Source organism: Haliotis rubra, unplaced genomic scaffold (genome assembly GCF_003918875.1).
Source record: "Haliotis rubra isolate DU_JTF1 unplaced genomic scaffold, ASM391887v1 Scf162, whole genome shotgun sequence".
Classification (NCBI taxonomy): Eukaryota; Metazoa; Mollusca; class Gastropoda; order Lepetellida; family Haliotidae; genus Haliotis; species Haliotis rubra.
The window spans coordinates 969,604-980,189 of NW_025765581.1; positions in this window are offsets into that span (position 1 = coordinate 969,604).

The following is a 10,586-nucleotide window of genomic DNA, read 5'->3' on the forward strand; positions in this document are numbered from 1 at the left end:
AACATTCAAGGCGTCATCAACGCTTTCTGGATGTCTTATTGTAGATATGCCGAAGATGTCTCTGCCGAATACCATTATTCCCGTTACCTTTTCGGGTGTACAATTGACTCGCCTTTGCACGTGTTTTGACGACCTCATTTGCGAGGCAGGATCAAATGACTTAAATCAAATGGACCTCTGTTCAACCAGCAAGAAATGAGACCCCATATGTGAGGCAGATGCAGACAATCTAACGTCAGTAAGCGACTTGGCTTGTATACCTCCCAGGGAGTTCAGAACGATACTTAAATGCATATGGAACCACTGGTCGAGGAACAAATGAAACCTCGTTTAAACATATATCTGGGTAAGTCTGGTAAAATACGTGCAATGAAATAATATAATGAAATGATCGACCAGGATCAAGAAGCACGCTTAGATGTCGTCTGCTGACCCTAACTCACGTCCTTCATTAAAGAACCTTATAATACTATATCAAGAACGTCCACTAACTACAATGTTGACATTACCCATTAACATTTTGACCATGTTATGGAAGCAAAGAAAATTCATCAACTGGCTTTATATTGCCTCTTCATTAACGTATCTCATAATGCTTCGTCGCGAGACATTCGCTAACATGGCGATGAGGTCATGAGACTATACGAGACTTCCCGGGATTTCGTTTCCAGCGATTCCGTTCGCCTTTGCCCCAGCTAACACACAACGCCATGATAAATCCCCTCGTACCTAAGAGAGCACTGAGGCGACCAAGAGAACGCTTGGCGAGCCACGTGGGTTTTAATTCGAGCAATATTTCGTCTAATACTTCCTGATTGATAGCCTAATAATGTCGATAACTCTAATTAACCTCACAATGCAATGTCAATCGTGGTCAAACGAGATGCACCGGGGCCTCTCGGAAGCGGGAAATGAGACGAATGTTTTCATTCGGTTGTCTCCCGGTTACCTTACGCTAAAAGGCGCATTTCGATCTAAAGCGGAATTCCTATCTTATGAGTCCGCCTTCTGTTTCTCGATTAGCGGGGAAATATAATGATATCACCGTGTAATTGACAATCGCTGACATTATCAAGGATTCAATTAGAGAAACTGTCCCTCACGTCTTCAGCGCCAACAGGACCTGAAATAACTATCTTTCGCTTCACCAACACAGGTCGATATCGGTAACTCAAGTATAAACGCGTGTGTATTCATTTCTCCAGTAATGGATCCCAGGGATCAAAAGTGAGATTTAGCTTGTGTTCTAAATCAACTGCTAATCGATCTTTTGATTTTAAATTTCAGGCCCGACAGGATATGTATTTTTTTGCAATGTTTCATGTTTGATTGAGACTCGGTGGTATTTTTAACGAAATATCACGATGACTCATAGAGAGGAATTTCTGTATGTTTCAGAAAACAATACTTACCAAAACGTCAGTGTTTTCTGTGAAACATACTGTTTCTACAGTAGAGAATTACTCATGACTGATATTTGATTTGTTGGGTTGGGTTTTTAAAAAATTAAAATATGTTTTTCGTTAACCCCACTGGGCGCCAGAGGGACATGTCTTCCCTTCTCTTCAATTTAACCTTTACTGAAAATATGCGTCGCCAAAAAACCCTCGGCATCCAGAAGGTTAAGGCACCTACAGAAAAGTATCCTACCGGACAAAAGAAAGTATACACATGAACATGTTTGTTATCGAACGTTATCAAAATGTTACAAGTGAAACCAGTCGCCGAAGTAAGGCAAACCCGAGGTCCGAAACACAACCACGATAAACGTGTCAAATGCATCACTTCGATTAATAATTGTGTTCACTTTTCGCCTTCATCAAACATGGTGTATACCTTGTTTTCCCGGCCAGTCTGTTTTCCTCAAGGAACGTAACACAACGCATACGGTTGTTTGAAACACTCACCGATAAATCCCACTACCTGTTTGAATGTAAAGCGTGGGATCCAAATGTATCTCAAATAAATATACACAGTTCCCTAATATAATGAAATACAAAATATTGTTGAGTGCCAGAAATGTTAAAGAATACCTTGCACAATTCATATGTATACTCATGCCAATAATGGTTGTCACCAGTTATATGCCGGCTACATCGCTACAGTCTTTCATAATGGAATGTAAAGCAGGCACACCACTTATTTGGGAAACATTTACCACATAATTCATTGTTTTGTACTGCCCAAACCATGCATCAGGACGTTCCACTTTTTACTCGACTCTCAAACCTGAAGAATATACTTCCTCTTTTCTACTGGAATGTAAAACTCCATAAAAAATCACGTTCAAAGGAGAGGAATATGGGTCAAGCTAATGTCACACTTAATTCCTGTCTCAAATATTACCCTTAATACAATCAAGGAGAAACTTGTTTAGATTCGCAGAATGTATCTGAGATAAGCGGAATTATTAACATGTAGAATCGTCCAAACTCCAAGGGTTTGTCCTTGTTTTTGCAACCTCAAACACGAAACAGTGACAAAAAGAATGTCCGATGCAATTCCATATAATGGCTTGAAACATGATCCTGTGGGTTTTATTTCAGGTTCACAATTTACCTGTCTTTGCATGTGTTTGTGACAGTAGCCATCTATGGAGCAGGATACGCTCACCTTTTCGCGAACACCGGGTGTCATTACTCTTTGATAGTGATTCATAAACACAAGCTGATAGTGTCGGAATCGTATAATGGTCTCTGCTTTTAGCAAAGATTTGGGAATGTTTTTAGTTTTTATCGTAGTAACATGTTAATAGCGTGTGGAATTTGGAACATATAAAATTATGCTTAAGCACTCGTCTGTAAAATACATTTAAAAAATTATATTCTGACATTAAATAACAAAGGCACTTTGTTCCATGTGGCTTTCTCCTAACCTAAGTAGGTTACCGTTACACATGGAAGTTTTCATTAAGAGCCATTATCGGGTACAGCAGGGAGATTCAATTTCCCCTATCCTTTTCATATCAAGCATGCACAACCTGAAAATTATAATGCACCTTTAATTGCCAATACGGTAGCATACTTTAAACATGCTATGGTAGTTGTGTAATTGTCCAGAGAACCTGCAATTAAAAGCTCACTGACCAACATAATTGACCACAGCTGACGTGACACGAGAACAGATAACCAATGTGGGTGTGGCACTACCTGGTTCAATTGTTCAATCAATTGATTCATAAAGCCAGTTAGGGTCGCACTCAGGAAATGACATTCAAATGAGGTCCTTATTTGCTCGATTCCAGCTCTTCATCAGTTTCCTATCTCGAGGCTAGAAGATGCCTACCGTATATCCGGCGATTAGTATTCAGGGGAGAATTTCGCAGGGCCAGAGACTGACCAAATCCCGTAATCTTTTGTTGGGGCGGAGACCCAATCACTGACTACAATAGTTATGGCAGGTAGTGAACAATGCATATAGTTAACTCATCAATGCCTCGCGAGGCAGAGAAAATTGAAAATTAGCTGCGGTTAATTTTACTTATGCAATTCCCACTGCCGATCCAACAGGTTTATTCATAGGTCTCGAGGCTGGTAAATACTTGCGAGTTGACACTGGATAAATGAAATGCTCGCAAGGTAGATGGTAATTGTAGGGTATACGCGTCAACATCCGTTGGCAGTACAAATTGATGTGTCAATCAGTGAAATACTAAATAAGGCATTTACGGAATTAACGTAGGAAAGTGACCCACATATATACGTGAAATGGTAAAACATGATATTTTTTTTTTACACGATACCATCTTTACGGAAACGTTCAATTGGCGTTTATGAAGAAAGAATAATACGATGGCAATTACATTATTCGGTATGCTTATTATGTAAACCGTGTAAATGTTTTAAATGTCCTTTTCCTGTTACGTTTTTTATTGGTAATTGGGGACACACAAGTTGATGCGGTGACCGGACAAAATCCACACGTGTGCAATTGTCATATTTATATATGCAAAAATGTGCTTACATATGTATTTTGGTTGTTTTTGTTATCGATTATGAATGACTGATATGAATAAAATTCATTTCTGTGACTAAACATGTCATTAGGGGTTTTTTTTCTTAGGGTGGAATTTATTAGGGGTGGATTTTGTCCGGGTGGATTTTGTCCTGGGTTGCAATTTTGGGGTGGATTTTGTCCTGGATTCGGTTGATGCTGTGGGTACAGGGGTAACCATGGGGACATGAAACAGAATAATTTATTTTCGGGATCTTCCTGTAAAACGTTCGGTTCTTTTCGGTGTAAGAAAGAGGTGTACACATTTTATCACCCAAATACATTATCGCAGGCCAATCTGAGATAAACAAAAAAATCAGTTTTCTGGCTAAACATTACTGTTATTCCACCCAACCCATTGAATGTCAATGCCTTTTTCATTATATTATTTGACATTATTATACATTTTTAACCAACTTCCTTCTTTAATACATCTAAACTATATAGTATTTATTTTGTTACATTAAAATTCAATTTATGATTTCTTTGTGTCATACATTTATTAGTTGTGTGGTTTTGACTTTTATTGTACATGTATAATCTTACAATTATTTAGTTTGTAAGTAATGTTTTCAAGTGTTACGGTATACATGTATGTACATCTCTAGCAATAACAAATATTTTAACAGATGATTGTTTGTAGAAAGTTGAGATTTGAATTATGATGATTAAAATCATACAGATTCATGTAGATTTATACAGAAATCGTCTCTGTGACACCAAAAACAAATTGTTCTCGAGTATTCAAATATTCTCATCACGTCACTTGAGAACAAATTTAATATTTTTAAAAAAGATATTGCACCGCATTTAATTTTCTGTTCATGCATTTGTATTATGAACTATTTGCGATGGCATTTCAAATCAATTTTCTTTTTCATTTCGAGATATTTGATCAGAGATCTCAGAGGTGTTCACGATAACAATGCCAGAAATTAAATTTTAAACAATTTACATATGTTCAGGAAGATGTATGGCTGAAACATAACTTATAAAATTATCCAAATAAATTGAAATATAGTCCAAGTGTTTTCGACAACATTCAATAAGCGTACGTTATGAGAGATGCTAAACACCGCGTCATCAAGCATAGTCGTATTCCGTTGGCACAGACGGTGTTCGGATTAATTCCGCGTGTCTGAAGCCTCAATTACTACGACTTCCACTCAATTTATCTCCTCTCACATCTAATCTCACGCCATTAATTTCTTCATTTGGAGCGAAAATAGACCCCTCTTGACTTCAACAGCATTTTTTATGATCTAATACCCGCTAGTTTGATTTGGTCGACGTCAGCCGAGTCCGCCATTATTCGGACGAACGATCCCATCCCGGCAACTACCGATATTAGCCGAATGCCGTAAGTGATTGATCGGAAACTTGCCGAGGCGAACCGAGGTTAAAACAAAGATGGAGACGGGGCAGAAAAGAGAGTGGCGTGTTGTTTGGACAGTAAAGTTCTCGGTGCCAACTCGAAGAACAAGGTTATAATCATTACATGGAGCCGACATCACTCGGGAGGGAAATGTGTCGGAAGGAGTGAACGACCAAGAATAAGAACGATGCTAGAATTATGATGATGATGATGATGATGATGGCGATGACGATGACAAGGGAGAAGGTTATATTAAACCGCATTTGTTGTATTAAAGTGTGATATATTAATATAGTTGGCAATGTTACATCGAAGGTATATAGCGGTTATGCTGTTTGCGGGGATGTGTGGGGTGTTGTTGGCGACGCTGATCCTGATGATAATGATGGTAATGTTGATGGCAAAAAGGAATAAGAGTTTTGTGTAAACAGAGGACGAATCACTTCACTGTGTGCAAACTAGTTTCCAAATTTTGCTGGCCAGTCGGGCTAGCTATGCCTGAAAGTTCATTCACTAGCCTCATTTACAAAATAATTCACTAGTCCGAAATGTGAATGTAGAAACTAAGCAAAAGTATTACAAAAATAGATGGGAATAAGATATTGTCGGCATGACACGGGTTTCATCATGAAGCTGTTAATATAATGTACATTTTAATCAGGGCATAATCTTTCATGATTTAATAGTGTATTATAATTTAACAAGTCGGAGAGAGTGTGATATATTTACAAACCAGTCAGGCCAGTGACTGTGGAGAGTTGCTGGCCCGATTGGAATTTTACTATCCACGGTCTAGCGGGCCAATGGCTATTTCGCATACTGCCCCTAAAACAATGCAGATCCTGTATATGCTCGAACTACACGAGTAAACAATTTTCTTTATAAAACTGAAACAGCTGTAATGCTCTGATAAAATATGAGAACAGAAAACATTCTCGGAATGTATTTCCTTTGTCACGTACAATGAGCTCGAATTAAATTATTCATGTCATATTAATGTAAACTGCCTCTGGTGGTCTTCAGAAGATTAAATTGAAATACTCTGAATCTGAAATAATCTTTGTCCGTAAGCAAACCCCTAAGTGTTTATTGAAAATGTGCACCTAAATACACAAAAACTCAGAACACAAGACATATTTACATAATTGAACAACGTCTGTAACACATCGTATTTTTAAAAAGAACAAAATGCAAGAAAAATGACGAACATATATCCCTCTATCGTAGGCTCTAATTAAAGTGTATGATAACACATTGTTATGCCACAAGCTTTAGGTGTTCACACCATAGTACTTTCATTAGGGACATCATGTTTAAATATATGGGCACGCGATGCCGTACAGCTAATAGATCGATTAGGCTTGTATACAATACACGCGGGTAATTAATAATAATATTTTTCAAATTCAGCTATTTCGTTCCAATTAAGGTGTATTAATTATACGATAACCAACCGTATGCTTTCAGCGGGCGTTTTAGAATCATTAATGTGCGTATTATCGGTTTGACGTTATCCAAACCTACCAATTGTTCATTTTCTGTAAATAATTATCAATAAATCTATTTCAAGACGAAGACACTAATTAGAAATAGATCGATGTTCGCTGGGGGATTTTAAACACACGCTTAAGTTGTTTAACCTTTTTCTCAATTATTCCATATATTGCTTTTAAGAAATACATCGGAAAATGGCAACAAATGGCATCATCATTATAGATGCTTTATTCAACTACACGTATCCATTATGAGCGAAGTATTGAAACGCTATTAGCAAAAATCGATCATGTCTGTTTTCGTTAAGAACTTTGTGGGAGCCTTAATTGAACAACAAATCGATGTCTTTGATTCAGCGGGCAATTAATTTAAGTGGTATTGTAAACGGACTGTGAAGAATTTGCCGGTCTGGATTGCCGAGCAACTGTTTAACAGTCTGACAGCAGCTCCGAACTCTAGGGGTGTTAATAGGTAAGCAATAGATACATCTTGGTTTGGACTAGTAAGTGTCCGTAGTACCAAAACAGAGACTAAGCCGTTAAGAAGCTACGAAATCAGTTCCTAACAGTATTAAGATAGAGTCTGTACCATTAACAAATGTCACAATATCAGCCCTAAAAGTATCAAAACTTAATACCACAATATCAATCCCTGTTAGGATCAAGACAGAGCCTTTACCGTTAACAAACACCACAATATCAGTCATTGTTTTTTGTATCATATCTTTTATATCTTGCAAAGAAGAAAAACATATTTTATACGGATAGATTTTACACTGTATGTACCTATATAATTATTTAGTATTTAGTATTTATAATGTATTAATACATTAGTCTCTCATAACCCTTAAAGGGTGGCTCACTTATATGCTATATTTTATAAATATATTTATATATGTATTTTATGTGAGGTGAGACTGAAATAAAATATCTGTCTGTCTGTCTGTATCAAGACAGAGCCTTTACCGTTAACAAACACCACAATATTAGGTCCTAATATATAGTACCAACACAGAGTCTATAGCGTTAACAAACGCCACAATATCAGGTCCTAACAGTACCAACACAGAGTCTATAGCTTAACAATCGCCACAATATCAGGTTCTAACAGTACCAACACAGAGACTATAGCTTTAACAATCACCACAATATCAGGTCCTAACAGTACCAACACAGAGTCTATAGCTTAACAATCACCACAATATCAGGTCCTAACAGTACCAACACAGAGTCTATAGCGTTAACAAACGCCACAATATCAGGTCCTAACAGTACCAACACAGAGTCTATAGCTTAACAATCACCACAATATCAGGTTCTAACAGTACCAACACAGAGACTATAGCTTTAACAATCACCACAATATCAGGTCCTAACAGTACCAACACAGAGTCTATAGCTTAACAATCACCACAATATCAGGTCCTAACAGTACCAACACAGAGTCTATAGCGTTAACAATCGCCACAATATCAGGTCCTAACAGTACCAACACAGTCTATAGATTAACAATCGCTACAATATCAGGTCCTAACAGTACCAACACAGTCTATAGCTTGACAAACACCACAATATCAGGTCCTAACAGTACCAACACAGAGTGTATGGCGTTAACAATCGCCACAATATCAGGTCCTAACAGTACCAACACAGTCTATAGATTAACAAACGCTACAATATCAGGTCCTAACAGTACCAACACAGTCTATAGATTAACAATCGCCACAATATCAGGTCCTAACAGTACCAACACAGTCTATAGCTTGACAAACGCCACAATATCAGGTCCTAACAGTACCAACACAGAGTCTATAGCGTTAACAAACGCCACAATATCAGGTCCTAACAGTACCAACACGGTCTATAGATTAACAATCGCTACAATATCAGGTCCTAACAGTACCAACACAGTCTATAGCTTGACAAACGCTACAATATCAGGTCCTAACAGTACCAACACAGAGTCTATAGCTTGACAAACGCCACAATATCAGGTCCAATCGCCACAATATCAGGTCCTAACAGTACCAACACAGAGTCTATAGCTTAACAAACGCCACAATATCAGGTCCTAACAGTACCAACACAGTCTATAGATTAACAATCGCCACAATATCAGGTCCTAACAGTACCAACACAGTCTATAGATTAACAATCGCTACAATATCAGGTCCTAACAGTACCAACACAGTCTATAGCTTAACAATCGCCACAATATCAGGTCCTAACAGTACCAACACAGAGTCTATAGCTTGACAAACGCCACAATATCAGGTCCTAACAGTACCAACACAGAGTCTATAGCTTGACAATCGCCACAATATCAGGTCTATCAGGTCCTAACAGTACCAACACAGAGTCTATAGCGTTAACAAACGCCACAATATCAGGTCCTAACAGTACCAACACGAGTCTATAGATTAACAATCGCCACAATATCAGGTCCTAACAGTACCAACACAGAGTCTATAGCTTGACAAACGCTACAATATCAGGTCCTAACAGTACCAACACAGAGTCTATAGCCTTAACAATCGCCACAATATCAGGTCCTAACACCAACGCCACAATATCACAATATCAGGTCCTAACAGTACCAACACAGAGTCTATAGCGTTAACAAACGCCACAATATCAGGTCCTAACAGTACCAACACAGTACCAACACAGAGTCTATAGCTTAACAATCGCCACAATATCAGGTAACAGTACCAACACAGAGTCTATAGCGTTAACAAACGCCACAATATCAGGTCCTAACAGTACCAACACACAGAGTCTATAGCAGGTCCTAACAGTACCAACACAGAGTCTATAGCCAATCGCCACAATATCAGGTCCTAACAGGGTACCAACACAGTACCAACACAGTCTATAGCTTAACAATCGCCACAATATCAGGTCCTAACAGTACCAACACAGAGTCTATAGCTTAACAAACGCCACAATATCAGGTCCTAACAGTACCAACACAGAGTCTATAGCCAACACACAGAGTTAACAATCGCCACAATATCAGGTCCTAACAGTACCAACACAGAGTCTATAGCGTTAACAAACGCCACAATATCAGGTCCTAACAGTACCAACACAGAGTCTATAGCTTAACAAACGCCACAATATCCTAGGTCCCAACAGTACCAACACAGTCTATAGCTTAACAATCGCTACAATATCAGGTCCTAACAGTACCAACACAGAGTCTATAGCTTAACAAACGCCACAATATCAGGTCCTAACAGTACCAACACAGAGTCTATAGCTTAACAAACGCCACAATATCAGGTCCTAACAGTACCAACACAGAGTCTATAGCTAACAAACGCCACAATATCAGGTCCTAACAGTACCAACACAGAGTCTATAAAGTTAACAAACGCTACAATATCAGGTCCTAACAGTACCAACACAGTCTATAGCTTGACAAACGCTACAATATCAGGTTCTAACAGTACCAACACAGAGTCTATAGCTTAACAATCGCTACAATATCAGGTCCTAACAGTACCAACACAGTCTATAGCTTGACAAACGCCACAATATCAGGTCCTAACAGTACCAACACAGAGTCTATAGCTTGACAAACGCCACAATATCAGTCCCTATAGTATCCAGACAGAGTGCTCCCACACTCCCCAGAGTTAATCTTATGTTGGATAGAGTTGTCGGGTGATCTGAAATAAAACCGTGTTCTGACAATACAGACAACAATGGCACTGATTGAA